Source organism: Lutjanus erythropterus, chromosome 4 (genome assembly GCF_056507025.1).
Source record: "Lutjanus erythropterus isolate fLutEry1 chromosome 4, fLutEry1.hap2, whole genome shotgun sequence".
Lineage (NCBI taxonomy): Eukaryota > Metazoa > Chordata > Actinopteri > Lutjaniformes > Lutjanidae > Lutjanus > Lutjanus erythropterus.
The window spans coordinates 9301411-9312469 of record NC_139320.1 but is presented as its reverse complement, the minus strand read 5'-3'; positions in this window follow the sequence as shown (position 1 = coordinate 9312469).

Sequence of the window (11059 nt, the reverse complement as noted above, 5' to 3'; positions counted from 1 at the left end):
AGCTAAAAGCAAGACGATGTAACTTTTGTAACAGGTGATAAAAAATATTTATTTTAAGGTTTAATTCATAAGCAAGTAGCCTTTAATAACCAATGTTTGAATATTTTAGATCTTTATTGCTAAGTAACTGACATTAAAATCACTTAAACCTCATCCTACCATCATATCTCACATAAACTGTAAGAAACAACCATCAGCAAAATGTTAACTTATTTCTTCCTTATAATATTATTACTTGTGTTATTTGAAGAACAACAACAGGTTATTATTATTTTAAGAAAAGTTAATTTGGTTTGGGGAAGTTAATTTGCATATCACGTAACATCTGTGTCTGTCTCCATCAAAATGATCCCCTCATTAAACTTTAAATTAGGACCCACGGCAAATGTTGGACACTTGAATAAATAGTCAGTGTGATTTTTAAGTTTCTTCGTTTACTTCCAATCCAGCTTGTTTTCTGAAAAGACACAGATGAAACAGTACATCACATTTTGACACACGTCTGTCCAACTCAGCCTTTATTTACATCTGAGCTGTATATAAATCAGTCTCTAACAATACACACAAGTACACCAAACGTCCCTGCGGCTCCCTGCTTCAACATGACTGTTTTTTCAAACAGGTAAAAGGCACACCTGTTTTAACACATGCTGGACTTCCTACACATTACAGCCAAAGTTAGCATAGCCGCTACATCTACACCGAAAAATAGCTTAGCTGCTAACTTTACATACAAAAGCTCCAGTCACACTTCAGATACACAGTGAGAATAAACAGCCATCTTTCCCAGCTCTATAACTCCCTGTACACTTCTGTACACTTACTACTCAGTTTGCTTACCTGAAAATACACAGATGACACGGTACATCTCATGTGGACACAGGTCTGTCCAACTCAAAGTGTCTTCATTTACCTCCAGCAGAGATGCTGCCTTCAAGGGACGCGCCCTCTTGTGTCGAAAAGAGGCAACAACACCTATTTTCGTAAGCACCGTTTGAGATGCAGGACATTTTATCTTGAACATTGTGTGTTTTATATTACTATAATGAAATGAAATTATAACTAAATGAAATTAAATAAAAGCGACAAGATACACGAAGAAGACCAACTTCCGGCTCCAGTTAGATAATTGATAGAATTTGGTTCAAACTTTGCTGCTTTTCCTTTGAATTACTGTGATAATTTTTAATTTATTTGTAAAAAAAAATGTTGAGGTTTGGACAAAACAAACATGAAGGCATCACTTTGGACTCTGGTTTGTAAAAATTCTGGCATCACAATGATGCAAACAATTAATTGATTAACAGAGAAAATATTCATCAGATTAAACATCATCACTTTTCTTTTCCTCACCCACTTTAAACCAGCGAGAGGAGCTCAGACAGAAACATGAAGACAGAAAACTGTCAGATGGAATCATCACAAGTGTTCTAGATCTCATGTGTTCGTGTAGGAACCTGATGAAGAATCTGTACTATAAAAAATATTTTCAGAGTCTTTAAAGTGTTTAAAAGTTGGTTTCTTTCCCACAGGCCTCTGCTCTTCCTGTTTCCAACCACACTGTGAACCCGACACACAATCCAGACCACAGTCACAGAAGCTGCTGAAAACTCAGACGTTCTCGAAACACGGTGAGAAGAACGTCACGGCTGCAGCTCTCTGTCTGTCCTGAACTGCAGAGCTGAGGTTTATGAATTTATTCTCTGTGACTGATGGTGAACTTTGAGTTCTGTGTTCCTCAGCTGCAGCTGAAGCTCCTGATGATGCCTCTTCCCTCCACCTCCAGCTCTGGAGGAGCTGATGAGGGGAAGCAGTGCATCATCAACGACCAGACGGGACCCTTCATCGTCCTCTACATCCTCATCTTCATCATCAGTCTGCCTGGAAACCTGTTGTCTGTGTGGGTCTTCATCCGCAGCCCCAGAGCCAAGGTACCACTGAGAGAAAGAACTTAGAACTAACTAGAACAGGCTCTAGAAAGGGTTCTTCACCCCGTCCCCATAGGAGAACCATTTTTGGTTCAAAGTAGGACCTTTATAAAGCTTTCAAAGAGTTCTACACAGAACCAAATATAAAGCTGAGATTGCAGTTACAGACTCCTCAATATTACGACACACAATCCGTTAATCTCTACCTCACTCATGGCTCAAACAGCACTTTTCTGATACACCTCGTATATCTAGAACCATCTGAACCCTCTATGAAAGGTTCTACAGAGAACCCGTCTTTGGTGTAATGTTTCCACTCAGAACACTCTCTGGGGGTTCTAGTCAGAACATTTCCACCTTCTGGGTGCTAACAAGAACCCACCCAGGGGGCTCCACCATAAACCTTTTTTAAAATCCAAATTTATCAAGCACTCACAAAGGAGGTTCTACCAAGAACCTTTTTATAATCTATAAATTTTATCTAGGACCTACTCAGGTTCTACAAAGATATTCCAGTGGTTTTATCTAGACTCCAGCCATGAGTTTCTACTGAGAACCATTTTATATTCTGAGAACTGACACAGGAGATCTACCAAGAACCATTATATCTTCCAAGAGCCCACACAGGGGTTCTAATGAGAACCTTTTTATATTCTGAAAGGTTTATCTACAACTGACCCTGGAGGTTCTACCAAGAACCATTACATTTTCCAAGAATTCTATCAAGAACTCACCCAGGAGGTTCTACTGCAAACACTTTTCATAATCCAACGGTTTTATTTAGAACCCAATGGATCAACAGACTACATTCCAAGACTGTTATCCAGAACCCACCAAAGTTTCTACAGAGAACTCTTTCATATTCCAGTACAAAGAACACTTGACAGGATTTCAACAGTCTTTGACCTATTTTTTTTTTACTTCCATAAAAGGTTCTTTGGCTGAAAAGGGTTCTTAATGGAATCCTTAGTCTTACAAAGAACCATTGACAAACTGTAGGGTTTTTCAGAGGCGAATGGTTCTGAATGGTTCCAGGTTGAACCTCGGCCCTTCAGGAAGAACCCTTTTGGAACCTTTATTCCATATCAGTCAAGGTGAGACGGAGGTCAGATCCTGTCTGACAGGAGAAGATGAGGTGAACTGAAATTAAAGTTGTTTTGTTAATACTCAACTGTTACAGGATCATAGGATTATTGCTGCATATAGAAAAAACAAAAATCTACAAGACATTTTAGTTAAAGCCAAAATCAAACCACTTTCTAACTCTAGACCTAATTAGCACAGAGATTTTTTTCAGCACCAACCCTGGATGTGTAATCAACACAATTATAATGTTTTTCCAACACACAGATATGGTAGTGTCCATTCTAAGAACTGTGTTTATTTAATTAAATGTAAAAAATGTGCCATACAGTATGTGGGTGAGATGGGCAATACGATGTTGACCAGGTTTACACAACACAGATACAATATGTATGTTCCACAGCCAGGAGAGGAACAATACAGAGGCTTTGGACACACAGATTAGACACTTTACAACCAGGTGGTCTCTATGAAGGACAATAAAAATTAAATGTCAACACCGAAGCCATAGGCCATCAACTGTCTGCATTTCCCGGTCCCCATCACCTCTCATTAACAATAGGGTCCTCGCACCAGACAGTACTCGGGCCCTAATAAAACAGGAACGCATCACTAGGTCAGTCTCCCAAGCACTTATCCCAGTAAAAATTGCTACGGTCTGAGATCAAATTTTCACACATATACCCAACTCTGGAATGAGATACCATATTATATTAGAACAATAACCTCTGTTATACATTTTAAACAGACATATAAACACTATCTGATGGAAGGATACACATGCAACCACAAACTTAACCCATAATGTGTGCATACCTCATTCAAGTCCCTGCCTCTCTAATTGTCCATGTTGCTGTTTGTTTCTATGTTTTTGTTGACTTTTACTGTTTTGTGATGTGTTTCTGTCTTTCATGTGCTGCAGAACAGGAACCTGCTGTAAACCAGATTGAACTGAGTCAGGCTCAATTAATGGCAACTGATTTTTATTATGTTACTTTTAATCTTTTCCTGTATAATAAATAAATGAAATGAAAAAGTGTACTGGAGCTGCAACAGTTAATCTCTGAATTAATAATTAATCAACTTTTAAATTACTTGTCAACTATTTTGATAAGTGATAAATTGTTTTAGGTCTTTTTGTTCCTTTAAGTGTGTTTTTAATCAAAAGACTGTTATGTGGGGTGGAATTGCTAGCTCTACGTTCAACCAACCCTCCTCCTTTATCCGGGCTTGGGACCGGCAAAGTGACTCAAAAGAGACACTTTGGCAGAGTTACTTAGGTTTTTGTTTTTTTGCTAAATTTTTTTTTTGTTTTGATGCATGTCTTTGGACTGTGGGAGGAAGCAGGAGCACCCTGAGAGAACCCACGCAGACACGAGGAGAACATGCAAACTCCACACAGAAAGGCGTCGCCCCAGCCGCAAACTCCCCAGCCAGCTCGGGGGCTGGGGAGTTTGAACTCAGGACCTCCTTGCTGTGAGGCAGCAGTGCAAACCACTGCGCCCGTGCCGCCCCAAAGCAACCAACCATGCTATATAGGCAGTGGCGTCGCCCCAACATGGCGGCGCACTAGCTAGATAGCTAGGTAGAAATGACAAAAATCGTCATATCTCTGCTTTTTTACAACTTTTAAAATCTGATTTTTGACAGACTGGTTCTTGTTGTGAGTAGTTTCATGTAGGAACTACTTTCTTTCTGCAGTAGAATCTACTGGAACTACTTATTTTACTCCCCGTTGTGCAGAATCTAATCTTCCCTCTATTTCTTCTTCGATGGTTCCTGTGCCATAAGCGAATAAATTAACAAATCTTCTCCACCGCGATGGTTTCTTTCTTCTCTTTGTCTTGACTAGCTCAGCTTTATGTCCATGACTCACAAGTGGAAGCTCAAGTGTCATTTCGATGTCTGCTCCCTCCTCTTCCGCCAAATGAACAGATCTTCTCCATTGTGAAAGCTTCCTTGTTGTCTTTGTCGTTATTAGATCATTTGTATGTTCGCTGCTCACCTGTGGAGGCTCTGGTGCTGTTATAACCTCCACCTCCACATGTGGTTCGTCCTGTTCTCTGGTCTCAGAAATCAGATTCAGGTCCTCTTCGGTTTTGAGTTGGATGTTCTTCTGGTACTCACAGGATTTTATTTCCTCCTCGTGTTCGTGGCTGCTCTGACTGTCTGTCGTCTGGCTGGCCTTCCCCACCAGCTCTTCACGCTGAAGTAGGAAATTTGTCAACTTCTCACACTCCAGAAGGCTTTGCACTTCAACATAGTCGTAGTAAAGTTTCAGCTTGTCATCCCGCTCACGCTGCAGCTCCCCCTCAATCTCAAAGAGTTTGTGCTGAAGCTCAGTGTTCCCAGTCTGAAGTTCTTTGTTTGAAGTCTGAAGTTCTGTGCTCGTTGCCTGAAGTTCTGTGTTTGAAGTCTGAAGTTCTTTGTTCAATGTATGAAGTTCTTTGACTGAAGTCCAAAGCTCTGTGTTCCATATCTTAAGTTCTTTGTTTGAAGTGAGTAGAGTAGAAGCTTGACTGTGGGCATAAAGAACTGTTCCATGTTCTGACTATCTGACTGATGTTCTCATTATGATTTTCTGTTTCACAAATGGGTGAATTTTCAAACATGTAAACCCCCTCACACACACCAAAAAACCAACCAAACAAACAAACAAACTCTTTAACTCTGCCACTGCCGGTCCCAAGCCCAGATAAGAAAAGAGGAGGGGAGAGTGAGACTTTATAGTGACTAACCACAAATATGTTACGAAAAAAAGGAGATAAAAATAAGTAAATAAATATGTTTGAGAGGAAAGGGGGGTTACCAACATCAATCAGTATGGTTCATTCTGTGAGAGTCATGAATGTGCACCCCAAATTAGAAAAGATTTGGATGAAAGATACACTAAAACTGAAAGTTTGACCCGATGGTGGCGCTGCAGGAAAGGTCATATCATCACCAAAACCAATAGGGTTCATACTCCTGTGGTCATTAATGTTGTCAGTAAATTTGAGAAGATTTGGATGAAAACTTTTCAAGATAAATTAATTCTGATTTAAAAGTTTGGCCTGATGGTGGCGCTGGAGGACAGGTCAAGGTTTCATTATCAAGGGGTTATTTAAGTATTCAACAAATAAACAAAGTGCCTGACACAAAAACTTGGTCTGTGATGTTAAATTACTTTTATTGTTTTCTCAAAGGAGTCAGGTGTCTTTTACAGAGAGTGATATTTGTACGATTTTCCATCAGAAAAGGCTGACCATGGATAAGTACCTCATACAACCACACTTCAAAAATCCCAAACTATCCCTTTAACTCACCACTGTCTTTGTTGTACTTCTGCAAAACTTCCCAAAATTATTCAGAAAACACTCATGGAATTCTCTTTGAATAATAAAATCTTTATTGTCAGGATTTGGTTGTAGGAAACATCATACAGTCTGGTGTTACAGCAGACGTTTGGTCAGTCAGTCAGTCAGAGCCAACTATGAGTGGAGAGACTGCGTTTAACAGGGAAGAAGAAGGAGGGTCTGTAGAATGACCACACAAAGCTGTGAGCTGGACCAAAAGACAAGGGTAAAAGAACCAGGTTTCAAATGATGTCACCTTCAAGTCTGCACTGAATATCTGAACTGAGCTGTTACCTTAAGTTTCTCCATTGAATTGTTGCGGTTCTTTATTGGTCTGTATGAAAGCACAAAAATGCATAGCTGTGTACATACATCAGTATTTATCATGTATTTCCACAATAAACTGAACAGACATTTGGTGCTTGTCAGGCTGAAGTAAAGGGGGGTCGGACAGTGTTAGTTCAAGCTTATTCTACATGAAATCTACATCATAAAGTCACCGTGATTCATCCACAGGCCACAGTTCAAATTTTTACCAGCTGTTTTACCACATTCACAAGCTTTGGCTGATAGTAATAATGTCTCAACTTGATATTTCCATTAATAGCCTCGTGCACTGCATAATAGAACCGTTTTCTGCTTTCCTACAGAAAATGAATAAAAATATTCAAAAACATTGTCAAACAGCACATTTCTGAATGATCTGATGATGATCATCCAGATAACAACAGACTCCTGGTTACTGGGTCAACACGTAAACACATTTTAACTTGTTGTGAATGATGTAGTTAAAGGTCCAGTGTGTCAGATTTAAGAGGAAAAAATGATATATGATATTGATAAATATGTTTTCATCAATGTGTTATCACCTGAAAATAAGAGTCATGTTTCTGTTACCTTACAATGAGCCCTTTGTATGCGTTACTCACAGCAGGATTTAACTCTATTCTAACTCTGCGCCATTTTACTAATGTGCTGTAAATTTTCTAATGTCTTATTATAAAACCTCAATGTAACTAATCGACTAGACACCAATTCAAACCAAATCAGGAATTTAATTTGAATGAGGCTCAGTTTCTTACATTAACTTTATATTCTAAAGCACAAATAAATATATTAAGGGCTGCAACTAACAATTATTTTCCTTATCAATTTATCAATTAACTATTTGGTCTACTAAGTGCCAGAAAATGGTGAAAATCAGTTTCTCCAAGTTCAAGATGACGTCCTCAAATGTCTTGTTTTGTCCACACCTCAAAGATATTCAGTTTGCCATCAGAAACCAGAAAATATTCACATTTAAGAATTCTTGCAACTCTAAACTGTACTGATTTTTCCTAGTGACAGAGAGTGTGTGTGTGTGTGTGTGTGTGTACATATATATTCATTCAATATTCAATCATTTAACGTAATTTTTTAAAGAATTAAAGTCCAGATTCTCTGATTTCAGCTTCTTAAATGTGAATATTTTCTGGTTTGTTTACTAAACTGAATATTTTTGAGTTGTGGACAAAACAAGACATTTGAGGACGTCATCTTGGACTTGAATTTTCTGATACTTTATAGACCAATGTTTCCTGAACAACTAAACATTTAGGGGAAAAAATGATTGAAATCGTTACAGGAAAGACTTTCAGGATTATTTAATCAATTAATTGAGAAAATAATTTACAGATTACTCGTCAATGAAAATAATCAGTTGCCGCCCTCATATAGTTCAGACTTTATGAGGACAACTGAATAGTAACTGCTGGCAAAATCAAAATACTGGACCTTCTCGAGGTCCCCAGTCTGCTTTTTTTGTTGCACCAGTGCTGTGACACTAATTAAAACTGGTCCTCAATCAAAGATGTTTTTTTTTATTTGTTTTTATGTTGCATTGTGGGATCATTTTAGCCCACTGAAAGTGATTTTCTGTTGGAAGCTATATTTATACAAAGCACAGAAGACAGCGTAAAGTCAGTGATGAGGACAACATGTGCTCTCTGCTCTGGTCAAACAGCTCCTGCTGATGTGACTTTTGACACCGTGGAGCTGGTTTGAACTGAACCAGCGTAGATGAGGCTTAACAACACTGAAGATGGTGGCTGAAGGGATGCTTCCAGTCTGACGGCTCTGAAGCTTAAACACAGGCTTAGTCATTTTATATTCTACTGACTATTATAGTTCTTGGTTAAACCAAGTGTCCCAACGCACTCATGAAGTTAATATGTCCAATGAATCTCAGGTGTTTTTTTCTCCACACATGAGCAGAATCTAGTCAGTCAGTCTGTGTTTGACAGGACACCTGAGCTGGCCACAAAACAAACAGTAAATACAAAAGAAAAAAGTTCAGGCACATAAATAAATGGTCGAAAACTGCATATCTGTCAATATAATGTACCATTTTCAGGAAAGTTTCTGTCCAGCAGCCACAGTGGCCAGTAAAGTCAAATATCACCTGTCTCCCTCATGACTTTTTAATACTGACTGTACATAAAGATAGATAAAACGACAGCTCCCCAACAGTGAAGCACCGGCCCCTCCATGTTAAGATGGGACATGAGCCAAATTTAAAAAAATGAACATAAACATCCCAAAGATGGCTTCTGTCTTTATTCTTACCATACTGATGTTTGTTCAAGTCTTTCCTCATCAGTTTGGTTTTAATTAGTTATTTGATGATATAAAAAGGGGATTTCATGTCATGACTGACAGCTGAGCTCTGCTCGCCATCGAGTCGGCCAGCTGTGTGGACGGGACCTCGATCACCACTGCACAGACTCTGGCTCCAAATTAGGGCTGAATGATTTTAAAAAATAACGTTTTAAAATTTTTACTTAATGTCATACTCCTATTGTCTTTGAAAAATGATTATGGTGTGATTTTTGTGGGGATCTATACCAAACAAAAGATATTTTCTCAAGTCTGTGTATGATATGTTGGCCAGGACACATCTATTGTTTTTCCAATCAGGTTTAAATAAAACCACACCCACTTCCAGATGATGAGAATGTCTGTGATATGTGACAGCCAATGACAAGTGTACAAGACTGGAAGCTTATTTTTCTGCGGCTGGTTTTAACAAACAACCAACTGTGGTGCTGATACAGCAGATTGTGAGCCAACACATGGACCTCTTAATCTGCGGCTGCAGGAGCAGCAGCCCTGCTAAAGACACTCTTCACTTCCAGAATGTCTCTGGACGAGACAGAGCAGACAGGCTGGGTGTTCACGGGCAGAGCTGTCGCTCTACACACAAAGGGCATGGAAAAGTGACAGGCGCTGCCAGAAATACTTGATTCTGGCAGCAGCACTGCCAAGATGTCAACGGCAGGGGCTACCGAACAGCAACACCCCCGAGAGGAGCCACAGCACCCCAGGCAAACTACATCTCACAACCCGCTGTATGAGCTCTGTATAGGGTTGTGTTACAATCCAACCATAAGAAAAACCAGAGCTACACATAATAGAGCCTCTATTCTCAACTGAAACTCTTAACTCACCCTGAATTAATGTGAAATTAAAGTAAATTAAATTACTGACATTAACTGCCAAAAGTGGCCATTTTAGTTGCCTTTAGAGCTGTAGACTCTGATTGACTGCCATGTGCTGTGTCATGCAGAAGTGGGCGTGGCTTCATCTGAACTGGGTTGAAAAATCAACACACGTTGCCAGGACATCTCTGCAGTGCGACAACATTGAGTCTAAATTGGTATTTTGACACACATTCTGCCTTTAAGATATATTGGCTCTCCTACAATCTGAAAATTATATATTGCAATTAAGACAAAATTTTAATCAAAGATTCAGTGTGTAAGATTTATAGCGATTTGTTGGCAGATTGTGGCAGAAATGGAATATAATATTCGTGGTACGTTTGTATTAGTGCATAACACTTGATATAAAAAGCTAATTCCACGGTTTTCAGAGGTCGCAGATGTTCTGCCACGGACTCCACCATGTTTCTACAGTAGCCTGGAACAAACAAATTAAACACTGGCTGTTGATACAGCTTTTCACAATTTTCTTGAGTTTTGTGGTGACCATAGGTTCTCCTACAGCAGGGCTCTGCAACCTGCGCTCACAGAGCCACATGTGGCCCCTTTTCAGTTGCAGACAAAAAAAAAATTGTATGAATAACACTTTTTTTTTTTTTTTTTTAACATTTTCAAGCAAGATTCTTCAATTAAAATTGTGGAGCCTAAATACCAATTAAAAAAAGTGTATATATATATATATATTTCTAAATCAAAGCAGAGGAGAAAATCTGAGTTTGTTAGACTTTGTTCCCTGCTTTCTGGTGACCTTAAAGAATGAATATAACAGAACAAGTAACATTAACATTTTTTGCTAGCAGATGTCTGCAAATGACTTATGAATGACATTTACTAGCTGGAATACCCAATGTGACCACAGCATTTAGCCTAGTAGTCCAATTACAAACTTGATTCCACTATGACAGAAAAAGAATATTTTACAAATGTTTTTCTGAGAATAAATTCATTTTAAGCCATCTGAAACAAAAAAACATTGTAAATGTGTTGTAAATCTAAATGGCTTGTCTGAAGTCTCCCCAGGCTAGCTACAGACTGACTAAAAAAAAAAAAAGTTGAAGCTCTCCAGACTGACTTTCTTTTTTCCTTTTTGTCCAAAAAGGCTTTTTTGATAGTAAAGGCTGCAGACCCCTGTCCTACATGCAACATGTTTTCAATCTGAAAGCTAACTGTGAGA